General features: G+C 40.6%; 1 protein-coding gene across 4 annotated transcripts in view; it reads right to left on the reverse strand.

Annotated features, from left to right (window-relative positions):
* PPP2R2B (protein phosphatase 2 regulatory subunit Bbeta) overlaps positions 1-14854 on the reverse strand; it is a 295801-nt gene that overhangs the window by 116647 nt on the left and 164300 nt on the right. The gene's annotated exons all lie outside the window — the stretch shown is intronic.

Below are 14854 nucleotides of genomic sequence, written 5' to 3' on the forward strand. Positions count from 1 at the left end.
GATCAAATGAATGAAATGAAGCGAGAAGAGAAACCAAAAGAAAAAAGAAGAAAAAGAAATGAGCAAAGCCTGCAAGAAGTATGGGATTACGTAAAAAGACCAAATCTACGTCTGATTGGGGTGCCTGAAAGTGAGGGGGAAAATGGAACCAAGTTGGAAAACACTCTTCAGGATATCATCCAGGAGAACTTCCCCAACCTAGTAGGGCAGGCCAACATTCAAATTCAGGAAATACAGAGAACGCCACAAAGATACTCCTCCAGAAGAGCAACTCCAAGACACATAATTGCCAGATTCACCAAAGTTGAAATGAAGGAAAAAATCTTAAGGGCAGCCAGAGAGAAAGGTCGGGTCACCCACAAAGGGAAGCCCATCAGACTAACAGCAGATCTCTCGGCAGAAACTCTACAAGCCAGAAGAGAGTGGGGGCCAATATTCAACGTTCTTAAAGAAAAGAATTTTAAACCCAGAATTTCATATCCAGCCAAACTAAGTTTCATAAGTGAAGGAGAAATAAAATCCTTTACAGATAAGCAAATGCTTAGAGATTTTGTCACCACCAGGCCTGCCTTACAAGAGACCCTGAAGGAAGCCCTAAACATGGAAAGGAACAACCGGTACCAGCCATCGCAAAAACTTGGCAAAATGTAAAGACCATCGAGGCTAGGAAGAAACTGCATCGACTAACGAGCAAAATAACCAGTTAATATCATAATGGCAGGATCAAGTTCACACATAACAATATTAACCTTAAATGTTAATGGACTAAATGCTCCAATTAAAAGACACAGACTGGCAAACTGGATAAAGAGTCAAGACCCATCAGTCTGCTGTATTCAGGAGACCCATCTCACATGCAGAGACATACATAGGCTCAAAATAAAGGGATGGAGGAAGATCTACCAAGCAAATGGAGAACAAAAAAAAGCAGGGGTTGCAATCCTAGTCTCTGATAAAACAGACTTTAAACCATCAAAGATCAAAAGAGACAAAGAAGGCCATTACATAATGGTAAAGGGATCAATTCAACAGGAAGAGCTAACTCTCCTAAATATATATGCACCCAATACAGGAGCACCCAGATTCATAAAGCAAGTCCTTAGAGACTTACAAAGAGACTTAGACTCCCATACAATAATAATGGGGGACTTCAACACTCCGCTGTCAACATTAGACAGATCAACGAGACAGAAAGTTAACAAGGATATCCAGGAATTGAACTCCTCTCTGCACCAAGCGGACCTAATAGACATCTATAGAACTCTCCACCCCAAATCAACAGAATATACATTCTTCTCAGCACCACATCGCACTTATTCCAAAATTGACCACATAATTGGAAGTAAAGTACTCCTCAGCAAATGTAAAAGAACAGAAATTATAACAAACTGTCTCTCAGACCACAGTGCAATCAAACTAGAACTCAGGACTAAGAAACTCAATCAAAACCGCTCAACTACATGGAAACTGAACAACCTGCTCCTGAATGACTACTGGGTACATAACGAAATGAAAGCGGAAATAAAGATGTTCTTTGAAACCAATGAGAACAAAGATACAACATACCAGAATCTCTGGGACACATTTAAAGCAGTGTGTAGAGGGAAATTTATAGCACTAAATGCCCACAAGAGAAAGCAGGAAAGATCTAAAATTGACACTCTAACATCACAATTAAAAGAACTAGAGAGGCAAGAGCAATCACATTCAAAAGCTAGCAGAAGGCAAGAAATAACTAAGATCAGAGCAGAACTGAAGGAGATAGAGACACAAAAAACCCTCCAAAAAATCAATGAATCCAGGAGTTGGTTTTTTGAAAAGATCAACAAAATTGACAGACCACTAGCAAGGCTAATAAAGAAAAAAAGAGAGAGGAATCAAATAGATGCAATAAAAAATGATAAAGGGGATATCACCACTGACCCCACAGAAATACAAACTACCATCAGAGAATACTATAAACGCCTCTACGCAAATCAACTAGAAAATCTAGAAGAAATGGATAATTTCCTGGACACTTACACTCTCCCAAGGCTAAACCAGGAAGAAGTTGAATCCCTGAATAGACCAATAGTAGGCTCTGAAATTGAGGCAACAATTAATAGCCTACCCACCAAAAAAAGTCCAGGACCAGATGGATTCACAGCTGAATTCTACCAGAGGTACAAGGAGGAGCTGGTACCATTCCTTCTGAAACTATTCCAATCAATAGAAAAAGAGGGAATCCTCCCTAACTCATTTTATGAGGCCAACATCATCCTGATACCAAAGCCTGGCAGAGACACAACAAAAAAAGAGAATTTTAGACCAATATCCCTGATGAACATTGATGCAAAAATCCTCAATAAAATACTGGCAAACCGGATTCAGCAGCACATCAAAAAGCTTATCCACCATGATCAAGTGGGCTTCATCCCTGGGATGCAAGGCTGGTTCAACATTCGCAAATCAATAAACGTAATCCAGCATATAAACAGAACCAAAGACAAGAACCACATGATTGTCTCAATAGATGCAGAAAAGGCTTTTGACAAAATTCAACAGCCCTTCATGCTAAAAACGCTCAATAAATTCGGTATTGATGGAACGTACCTCAAAATAATAAGAGCTATTTATGACAAACCCACAGCCAATATCATACTGAATGGGCAAAAACTGGAAAAATTCCCTTTGAAAACTGGCACAAGACAGGGATGCCCTCTCTCACCACTCCTATTCAACATAGTGTTGGAAGTTCTGGCTAGGGCAATCAGGCAAGAGAAAGAAATCAAGGGTATCCAGTTAGGAAAAGAAGAAGTCAAATTGTCCCTGTTTGCAGATGACATGATTGTATATTTAGAAAACCCCATCGTCTCAGCCCAAAATCTCCTTAAGCTGATAAGCAACTTCAGCAAAGTCTCAGGATACAAAATTAATGTGCAAAAATCACAAGCATTCTTATACACCAGCAACAGACAAGCAGAGAGCCAAATCAGGAATGAACTTCCATTCACAATTGCTTCAAAGAGAATAAAATACCTAGGAATCCAGCTTACAAGGGATGTAAAGGACCTCTTCAAGGAGAACTACAAACCACTGCTCAGTGAAATCAAAGAGGACACAAACAAATGGAAGAACATACCATGCTCATGGATAGGAAGAATCAATATCGTGAAAATGGCCATACTCCCCAAGGTTATTTATAGATTCAATGCCATCCCCATCAAGCTACCAATGACTTTCTTCACAGAATTGGAAAAAACTGCTTTAAAGTTCATATGGAACCAAAAAAGAGCCCGCATTGCCAAGACAATCCTAAGTCAAAAGGACAAAGCTGGAGGCGTCACGCTACCTGACTTCAAACTATACTACAAGGCTACAGTCACCAAAACAGCATGGTACTGGTACCAAAACAGAGATATAGACCAATGGAACAGAACAGAGTCCTCAGAAATAATACCGCACATCTACAGCCATCTGATCTTTGACAAACCTGAGAGAAACAAGAAATGGGGAAAGGATTCCCTATTTAATAAATGGTGCTGGGAAAATTGGCTAGCCATAAGTAGAAAGCTGAAACTGGATCCTTTCCTTACCCCTTATACGAAGATTAATTCAAGATGGATTAGAGACTTAAATGTTAGACCTAATACCATAAAAACCCTAGAAGAAAATCTAGGTAGTACCATTCAGGACATAGGCATGGGCAAGGACTTCATGTCTAAAACACCAAAAGCAACGGCAGCAAAAGCCATAATTGACAAATGGGATCTAATTAAACTAAAGAGCTTTTGCACAGCAAAAGAAACTACCATCAGAGTGAACAGGCAACCTACAGAATGGGAGAAAATTTTTGCAACCTACTCATCTGACAAAGGGCTAATATCCAGAATCTACAAAGAACTCAAACAAATATACGAGAAAAAAACAAACAACCCCATCAAAAAGTGGGGAAAGGATATGAACAGACATTTCTCAAAAGAAGATATTCATACAGCCAACAGACACATGAAAAAATGCTCATCATCACTCGCCATCAGAGAAATGCAAATCAAAACCACAATGAGATACCATCTCACACCAGTTAGAATGGCAATCATTAAGAAGTCAGGAAACAACAGGTGTTGGAGAGGATGTGGAGAAATAGGAACACTTTTACACTGTTGGTGGGATTGTAAACTAGTTCAACCATTATGGAAAAGAGTATGGCAATTCCTCAAGGATCTAGAACTAGATGTACCATATGACCCAGCCATCCCACTACTGGGTATATACCCAAAGGATTATAAATTAGTCTACTACAAAGACACATGTACGCGTATGTTTATTGCGGCACTATTCACAATAGCAAAGACTTGGAATCAACCCAAATGTCCATCTGTGACAGACTGGATTAAGAAAATGTGGCACATATACACCATGGAATACTATGCAGCCATAAAAAAGGATGAGTTTGCGTCCTTTGTAGGGACATGGATGCAGCTGGAAACCATCATTCTTAGCAAACTATCACAAGAAGAGAAAACCAAACACCGCATGTTCTCACTCATAGGTGGGAACTGAACAATGAGATCACTTGGACTCGGGAAGGGGAACATCACACACTGGGGTCTATCATGGGGAGGGGGGAGGGGGGAGGAGGGAGGGATTGCATTGGGGAGTTATACATGATATAAATGATGAATTGATGGGTGCTGACGAGTTGATGGGTGCAGCACACCAACATGGCATAAGTATACATATGTAACAAACCTGCACGTTATGCACATGTACCCTAGAACTTAAAGTATAATAAAAAAAAAAAAAAAAAAAAAAAAAAAAAAAAAAGCCAAAATTGACAAATGGGATCTAATTAAACTAAAGAGCTTCTGCACAGCAAAAGAAACTACCATCAGAGTGAACAGGCAACCTACAGAATGGGAGAAAATTTTTGCAATCTACTCATCTGACAAAGGGCTAATATCCAGAACCTACAAAGAACTCAAACAAATTTACAAGAAAAAAACAAACAACCCCATCAAAAAGTGGGCAAAGGATATGAACAGACATTTCTCAAAAGAAGACATTCATACAGCCAACAGACACATGAAAAAATGTTCATCATCACTGGTCATCAGAGAAATGCAAATCAAAACCACAATGAGATACCATCTCACACCAGTTAGAATGGCAATCATTAAAAAGTCAGGAAACAACAGGTGCTGGAGAGGATGTGGAGAAATAGGAACACTTTTACGCTGTTGGTGGGACTGTAAACTAGTTCAACCATTATGGAAAACAGTATGGCGATTCCTCAAGGATCTAGAATTAGAAGTACCATATGACCCAGCCATCCCATTACTGGGTATATACCCAAAGGATTATAAATCACGCTGCTATAAAGACACATGCACACGTATGTTTATTGTGGCACTATTCACAATAGCAAAGACTTGGAATCAACCCAAATGTCCATCAGTGACAGACTGGATTAAGAAAATGTGGCACATATACACCATGGAATACTATGCAGCCATAAAAATGGATGAGTTTGCGTCCTTTGTAGGGACATGGATGCAGCTGGAAACCATCATTCTCAGCAAACTATCGCAAGAACAGAAAACCAAACACCGCATGTTCTCACTCATAGGTGGGAACTGAACAATGAGATCACTTGGACTCGGGAAGGGGAACATCACACGCCTATCATGGGAAGGGGGGAGGGGGGAGGGATTGCATTGGGAGTTATACCTGATGTAAATGACGAGTTGATGGGTGCTGACGAGTTGATGGGTGCAGCACACCAACATGGCACAAGTATACATATGTAACAAACCTGCACGTTATGCACATGTATCCTAGAACTTACAGTATAAAAAAAAAAAAAATTACGTAGCTTTTCCCAACGTGAGCTCTTGACTCAGTTGCCAAGAAGATGCCACTCCAAGGAGAACAACACTTGGTTTCCCAGGGGATGACACATACATTTTCCTTCTTACTAGACTCTGAAAATGTCTCTACTCTCACTTTAAGGTCCATGCAAGTCAAAACAAGGTGGGATTCAAGTGCAAGTCAAAGTCACATGATTTAAGCCACTATTATTAGAATTCTGCATTATGGAATATTAGGCATTGTCCCAGGTAATAAAAATATTTCCTTTGTTTTCCAAGTGTTATTATTCTTCAATGTTATGTCTCCCTCAAGAACCTTGTAAGAGAAAGGGTGATTTGCATGGCAGGATTCTGAAATTCCTTAGTCCTCTTTCAGAGACCTTACCTTTATTTTAATTCTACTAGCCAGCTGCTCTGTGCATGAACCTGTTTATATCATGCTATTGTCTACTTCCCTTCAGAGAATATGCCATGGCAGCTCAAGTTAATACTTGTTTTGAACTTTCATGTTTCCTGACTCATTTATCATTGCTAAGCCAGTAGGTATAACTGGAATACTTTACTGCCCCATCCATCTCTGCATATCTTCATCTATGACTGTTTAATAATTGATGCAAAACTCATGAATCACTCTACATTCCAATTTCAAGATACTGAAACTTCTGATACAAATACTCTTGTGTTTGCAGCATGCTCTTTGGTAAGGCAGTTTAAACTGGAAAATATACTGCTCAAGACAAAATAATTTTGAGATATGGAAAGAGTATGTAGTAATAGTAAGGTAGCAAGTTTAGAGATAATAACGTCATTTGAAATCACGATCAACAGAAATCAATTCATTGAGTTCAACACGGCTTTCACCTTTAAATTACAAGTTTATATGACAATTCCACATTTCATTAAATGCTCAGCCTAATCATGCTGTTGATCAAGAAACTATAAACTTGAGCATTTTTTCCTCTGTTCTATATAGATGTGGATAAAGTACACATTGACTAAAAACAAAAGCCAGAAACAGCTAGAAAGGTCAAATGTAGTTAAAATGATTTTTAAAGGAAACCCTGGGTAGTGTGAAATTTGCCACATCTATTTGTGCTGATTTAATTTCCACAAGATGGTGGCCTGGTAACCCCATTTATAGTTCAATAGGCACTATTAAGGCTGAGCTTTTTTTTTTTTTTTTTTAAATCAATCTCAGCATCCTACAAAAGTTCTAGACTGGTAATTTCATACATAAAGTATTATTTACCTGAATAATAGATATTGACTTAACAGTGATACTCATGTGAGGCTAATGATTGTGAGGCTTACAGAAACACAGGAATCTCCTAGTTCATCCCTAGTCTCTTGCAGTATCACACTAGGCTGGAGTCTATGCAATGCCAGAGAATTGAGTTGAGGCAGGCACCTGGATTATTAGGTAATATACAGCTCACATAGCAGGGTGATATTATTAGGTGATATACAGCTCACAGACTGTTTTGATAAAATGGAGACTCAGTTTAGACTTAGGATCTAAACTCAAAGTCTACAGATGGAATATCTTACTGACCAGGTCACTAGCATTGACCTCTCAACATCAATCATAGAGATGGAAATGAAAGGGTAATGCAATTTAGCTTTCGGAGCCCATTAAATGTTTTATCTTTCATCTAAGAAACATTTGGTAGATAAAATCATAAAGTCATTTACCCTACTTGCATCAGCTGACTAGTTCTGCCCACTCAATACTTGGCTTTATTTCTGATGATTGGATTGGGTTTTGGTAGTTTTCTCCTTCAACTAAGACAAGAACGGAAAATATAATTCATAGTGAATGACGATGGTGAAATGATCATAGTTACCGGGTTTGTGTTGAGAAGGTTTTGCGGGGTCACTTCTAGGCTGGGGTGCCAAGATTAATGGGTCATAATGAATCTGGGTGGGTGGTGGGGGAGGTAGGATGTGTATCATTTGTCATACCAGCACAGAGGTTTCTAGCTAGACCGGCAATGACTACTTTGTGGATCATTAAACAAACGGGATTCTTAGGCTTCCTGATGGGAATTACAGTTGTTCCTCCCCCCCATATAAAACTGTAGTCTCCTTCTTGGGTCCTGGTTCACCGTCCAAAGTCAGCATCCATTTTCTCTGATAAGGTTTATTTTGGTAAGTTTTGGTAACTGAAATAGTGCATTTGAGTATATTTTCCACAAATAGGGGGTTGGGGAGGGGACAGGAAAGAAGTCTGGTTATGGCCAAACCCAAATACTCCTACTGGGATTATGCCAAGATGACCTTGTTGAAAGATGTTAATATGTCATAAATTTTATAAAATAATCAGTCAATAAAACAGTTTATGTCAAATGATTACAATTTTGTCAAAGTGTTTTCATTTCAGAATATATCTTTTCTTTTCTTTCTTTTTTTTTTGTTTTTTTGGCAGAGCTAGCTAAGGTTTTTATTTTGGACAGAAAAAAACAAAACAAAAAACAATTGAATTGTTTTGTAGCTGGAGGCATGGACAAGGGGTGGGGGTCTCCAGGCAGTGAACTCCCCCGCGGGTAGGCTGAGGGCTAGGGCTGAGCCTCAGGTGAGTCTCCTGTTCCCTGTGCTTCCTTGCACAGCGGCCTCCCTCCTGGGCTCTGGGGCAGCGGCAGGAGCGGCAGGCTGGGAGGGGCTGCCGCAGCTGTTCACTTGGGCAGGAAGTCAGAGGACGCCAGCTTCCCATCGCGGGTCTCAATCTTCTTCACAACCACAGACCTGGTGGAGCTAGTGCGGCTGAAGGAGCTGGAGCCTGCTCCAGAGTCAGAGCTGGAGCCCAGGCCGTAGCTGAGGCCAGAGCTTGTGAGGCCCCCGTAGGCCAAGCTCACACCACCTGCATAGCTGCTGGTGGTCTTCGTGCGGATACTCATGTTGTGCATCTTCCAGCAGCTTCCTGTAGGTGGCGATCTCGATGTCCACCGCCAGCTTGAGGTTCATCAGCTCCTAGTACACGCGCAGCTACCGCGCCATGTCCTACTTGGCCCGCTGAAGGATGGCCTCCAGCTCGGACAGCTTGGCTTTGGCATCCTTAACGGCCAGCTCCCTGTGCTGCTCGGCATCTGCGATGGCGACCTCCAGGGAAGTCCTCTGGCCTTTGAGGCCCTCAATCTCAGCCTGGAGCTGGCTGATGTTCCAGTTCATCTCAGAGATCTCAGTCTTTGTAAGACGCAGGTCCATCCCAGCCAGCGTCTGCAGCTCCTCATACTTGATCTGATATATGCTCTCGGCTTCAGCGCGGCTGTTGTTGGCCATCTCCTGGTACTGTACCTTGACCTCAGTGATGATGCTGTCCGTGTCCCGTGAACAGCTGTCGTCAATGGACAGTACCACAGACGTGTCCGAGATCTGGGACTGCAGCTCCTGGATCTCCTCTTCATACAGCTGCCTGAGGAAGTTGATCTCGTCAGCCCTTCCAGGCAAGACTCCAGCTCTACCTCGTTAACATAAGCTTCATCTACATCCTTCTTGATAAGGACAAATTCATTCTCCATCTCTGTACGCTCATTGATCTCATCCTCATACTTGTTCTTGAAGTCCTCCACCAGCCCCTGCATGTTGCCAAGCTCCGCCTCCAGCTTCAGCTTCTCCTGGCTCAGTCTCCAGCTGCTGCCTAAGGCTGTTGGTATAGCTCTCCGACATGTCGTCCATGTTGCTCCCAGCCTTCTTCTGCTGCTGCAGGAGGCTCCACTTGGTCTTCAGCATCTTATTCTGCTGCTCCAGGAACCGCACCTTGTCGACAAAGGAGGCAAACTTATTGTTGAGAGTCTTGATCTGCTCCTTCTCCTGGGTGCGCACAGCCTGGATGTTGGGGTTCACCTCCAGGTTAAGGGGGCTCAATAAGCTCTGGTTGACCGGGACGGCACTGATGCCTCCCATGCCACTGGCCCCACCATAGGCCACCCCGGAAGCTGCTGCTGCCCGCGCGGGAGAAGCTCAAGGAGATGATGCGGACACCAGGCCCACTTGTTTAGGAGCAGCTGCAGAAGGACCGGGTGCCAGAGGAAGACACCTTGTAGGACTTCTGCACCCTGATGGACATGGTGGAGGCAGGAGTGGAGGCAGGTGGGCTGAACCAGGCAGAGATTCCAGAAGAAGCAGAGAAGATGCTTCTTGGTAGACTGTATCTTTTCTAACAGGTAAAGCAATATGTACACTTACAGAAACTTCTGTAATGACAAGGGTGGCACTTAACATATAAAACTAAGTTTCCTTTACAATCGGACTCTCCTACAAGTAATTGTTAATGACTATACAGACACACACACTCTCTCTCTATAGACAAAAGTTTATCAAGGAGAATCCAAAATAGTACTGTTTTGGTGTAGGATGTACATAATTTATTTACTTATGGTCTTTTTCTAAATCTTCAGTATTTTCTATTTTTTGCCATAACCATAAATACTTGAACAATTTTAAACTTGTAAACAATTTTAATTCATTTTCAAACTTAATGAAAGATTTTAGCACTTAGCAGCTTTAAAACTTTTTAAAAATTTAAAATTTATATATAGGCCGGGCACAGTGGCTCATGCCTGTAATCTCAGCACTTTGGGAGGCTGAGGCAGGTGGATTGCTTGAGCTTAGGAGTTTGAGACCAGGCTGGGTAGCATGGTGAAACCCCATTTCTACCAAAAATAAACAAAAAAATAGCTTGGCATGGTGGTGTGTGTCTGTGGTCCCAGCTACTCAGGAGGCTGAGGTGGGAGGATCGCTTGAGCCTGAGAGGCAGAGGTTGCAGTGAGCTGAGATCATGCCACTGCACTCACACCTAGGGCGACAGAGCCAGACTTGGTCTCAAAAAAAAAAAAAAAAAAAAAAAAAACCCTATATATCTGTATATCTATGTATGTATGTATGTGTGTGTGTGTGTATCTATGTATGTGTGTGTGTAAAATTCACTTTTTGTGGCATCCGGTTCTACAGGTTTTGACAAATGCATAGAGATATATATACATAACCACTATCATGATATAGAACAATTCCATTTACTCCAGAAAGTTCCTTCATACTGTTCTTTTTAGTGGACAATTCTTCCAAAAGAAGTAAAATTATGGGAATAAAATGAACTGATAGATATAAGAGCTTGTAAGAGTTAAAAATGCTGTGTAGATACACAGGTTTAACACTAGTGATCTCTATTGATATGACTCAACTTGATTTGGCACCAATAATTATTTTCTTAGTATACAGAGGCAAAGATTTGTTTAAATCTCTCTGTCTAGATGTTATTACTATTTGGGATTCTGTTTGAGTGGTATGGAGTTAAAAAAATTCATCAATACACTTTTGCCAACCTGCACCCAAACTAGGTTATCTATTAAGTATTCTACCTTTTCACCTATGCCCTTGTCTTTAAATGCAACTATGTTTGAGTTCCTGATTCAGTAGCATTACCTTCTTAACTTGCCACTGCTTCTCACACTCATTTAGCTTGGTCCTAAAGACAGTAGTAGTGAATACACAGTTCTGATTACACTACCATATGCTTGCTATCCTTGACCTACTGTGCGTAATACATACTTTCTGTTTGATCCAGAATTGTTTCCTCTGTCATCCAACCAGTGTCTGGTATTTGGATACTGAATCCTTTTCCTTTCACTTAACTAATTCTGTGCATACCGGTTTTATCTTCAACCTGGTGCTGGTATACCTCTTATATGAAATAATACAGATAGAAGGCTCCAATAGCTCCAAGTCCCAAGCTCTTATCACAATGGCTATTTCCTACTTAACCATAAGTGCAGTATTAAAAAATGGGCACTGCTTAAATGTCAGTCTGACCCTGTAGATCAAGCCCATTAATGGCAGGTGATGTGTCATGGCAGATACTCTTGCTTGGCTACTCCTGCTCAGTGCCTTTCTTCCTTGCCTGCCTCCTACTGTTCCACTGTAGAGGCTGGAAAACCCACATACTTGCTTTTTAGCCTCCCTTGTGGCTAGGGGTAATTGTGTGACCCAGATCTGGCCATTGAGGCATATAGGAAAGGCTACTGGGGAAACAGGAGGGGGACAGAGATTCTGGGAAAGAGTTTTCTTCCCTGAATAAAAGGAAGTAAGTGAGGGGAGGCCTTCTGACCATACTCTTCCTTGCTTCCTCCCTTTGTTTGTAATTAAATGTGTTCATAATATGTGGGGCTGTGGCAGCCATCATGTGACCATGAGGTAATAAGCCTATAGACTTTAAAAGGCTAAGAAGCTGAGTATGACAGATGGGAGAATGTGACAATATCTTTGATGACACTGTTGAACAACTAAAACCTACCTTAAGACAGCCTATGTATGAAATTGTTGGTTTAAGCTACTGTTAGTAAGTTTTCTGTTATATTCAACTAAATGCATGCTACTATACATGTCTTTCCATCTTTGTTTTCCTTATAGCACTTTGCACAGGGCCAGGTTATTAATGCATGTTGAGTTGGAAACTCCCTTGCCTTCCAATATCTTTGCACAAACTCTCACATGCACATTTCCATTTCACTCTACCACACAACCAATTTTCCTTCCCACTTACTTGATTCCCAGTATTAAGACGATTTGGGTTTTTCCTCCTTCCCCTGCTGGTGTATTATTTTTCAACCATTCAAATATGAAAGCAGCTTACTGGGATAGAATGCCAACCCCAATTTATTCATGGTGTTCATTATAAAATTATGACTTCAGAGGGACCTAGCCACACCCTTTTTAGGAGCCAAGCTTTCCCTGCTAATATGCAGGAAGTCCACCATGCTTGCTGAGCTGTGAAAATCCAGATGGTGGGAAGCAGGTGAGTAATGAATGCCATGCTGTTCCCATTAAAATGCACACAGCTTCCCCAGGCTGACCAAATCTCCAACACTAAACAGGTTTGAATCAACCCAAGGACATGTGGGTTGATAAAGATTGCCTTTTATTCAAAACAAGTTCCTGCAACAAAGAAGCCTAGAAGATAAAATTTTCCCATAGTTGGAACAAAACTTGCCTAAAGGGCAAAGGAGTCTTAAAAATTATAAGTCTCTGAGTACAGAAAAATCCAGTGGGAAATTGATAGCAGTCCAGACTTGCCTACACGCCTGTGTGGTTTACAGTGGAATCTGCTGTCAAGGTGTTTACCATCTGTCACCCAATCTTTCAAAAAACAGAGAAGTAATTAACTGCTCAGGCAATACAAACTCTGTCAATCATTCCGTTCTATTATCCGCACAACATGGGACATCTATGGCTGACCCCAAAGTCGGCAGGACTCCAGGTCCACAATGAGAAAGCTCTCACATCTGTGGGGAAATGGGAGTTCTTGGGCAGGCCCTGTGTTACCCGCTACCTAAACATATATATTATGGCATCTGGCACATGTTTGGTCAGAAATTTTGCTTGCCAGATGCTTTGAAGTCAGTAAGACATGGTATTGACTTTGTGGAAGTTAAAATTCCCCATATTTGGGGACTGGCTCAGGTATCACTTCCTTAAGAAGCCCTGTGTGACTTCTTTTAAGCCCAAGACAGCTCCCTTTATTATGCAGCCTCATTGCTCCCCAAACTTTGCCTTTGTAAGTTATCACCACTAATCGTTAGCATTTATCACAATGATATTAGAATCATTTAAATGCCTGTTTCAGTCTCTTCATTGTAAACTTTACAAGGAACTTGTTCACCACTAAACCCTCAGTACCTAGCTGAGTCTCTTAGTATATAACAGATGCTTCTCAATCTTTTTTTTTTTTTTTCTATGTTCACAAGTCATCAAGCTATCAATCTTTTCTCTTTAGTGGATCACTGAATGAGAGCTGAAGAGAGCCAGTACCAAAGTAGACCAACATATAGAGAATGGATAACCCTAAACAGAGTATCAATAATCAAAATATGTATGCTGGGTAGATGTAAACATTTACTTAAGATGTGAAGGAAGAAAAAGTTCTCATTTGGAATAGTGAGTGTTTGATGATTTTAGAATGAGATACATTGCTCAATAAAGAATAAATCTTGTCCTAAAAATCCTCTGCAGCATTGGCAGGGATTCAGGGTCCTATGAATAACAGGAAGAGAAAGCATATGGGTTGGGGGAAAGAGGATGTCCAGACAGGGTGCTACTTGGGAGAGGGCATGGAGGTGGTAATAAGAAAGCCAGAGTTGATGAGCAAATACATCTGAGATGAGAGGATTCAACTTAATGAACACCTATTATGTGCATGTCACTGGGCTGGGTACCAGGGATATTGTAATAAATAAATACAACTTATACTTGCCTTTGTGAAACTCTCAGTTTAGAAGACTGGGAGGTAATGGAATATTGGGATACAATTACAATGTTGGAGGAAGGTTGTTCAAAGATTCTGATCATAGAGATTTTTAAGTGAAAGATTTTTTTTTTTTTTTTCCTAGAGGGAAGCAGGAAGTCCTTACCAGAACTCAAGGAAACACATCTCAGCCATATCCTTGCACTGCAATAAATCTCTTTTATTTCTCTAAAGGACAAATTGAACAGTAAGTACAATGCATTTTTTTTTTTGTTAAACTGTAGATGGGCCTATAGAAATGAATGAAGAATATGATAGGCAAGGATTTGATTTTCTTCCTTCTAAAACATGAGGTCCCGATGTGAAACAAAATAAATATGTTGCTAATAGTTCACAAGGTATTATGATGTTATGATGGTTTTTCAATGGTCTTAGCAAATAAAATGGAAAGTATTAGAACAAGTGTGCCAATTATAATACCATGAATCACTTAGTATTTTTTTCTCTCTCCCTCCCTCCTTCTAGTTTCTGGCTAGGAGTTGTGGTATTTTGAAGAATATTATAAAGTATACTCTCTTTTGGATAATATGCATATTTTAAAGCACTGAATGCAATACTGTACACACAGTAGGCAAAGAGTAAAATGCAGAATGAATAAACTAGCATTGATTTTCATCAGCAGCAGGACCCAATCTTTAATAAATATTCTTCAGGATAAAGGCAGTATAGTAAATACTTACTGCTTTTATCTATCCACTGAAAATTGGATATT

The sequence above is a fragment of the Rhinopithecus roxellana genome, chromosome 3, assembly GCF_007565055.1.
Source record: "Rhinopithecus roxellana isolate Shanxi Qingling chromosome 3, ASM756505v1, whole genome shotgun sequence".
In the NCBI taxonomy this organism is placed as follows: domain Eukaryota; kingdom Metazoa; phylum Chordata; class Mammalia; order Primates; family Cercopithecidae; genus Rhinopithecus; species Rhinopithecus roxellana.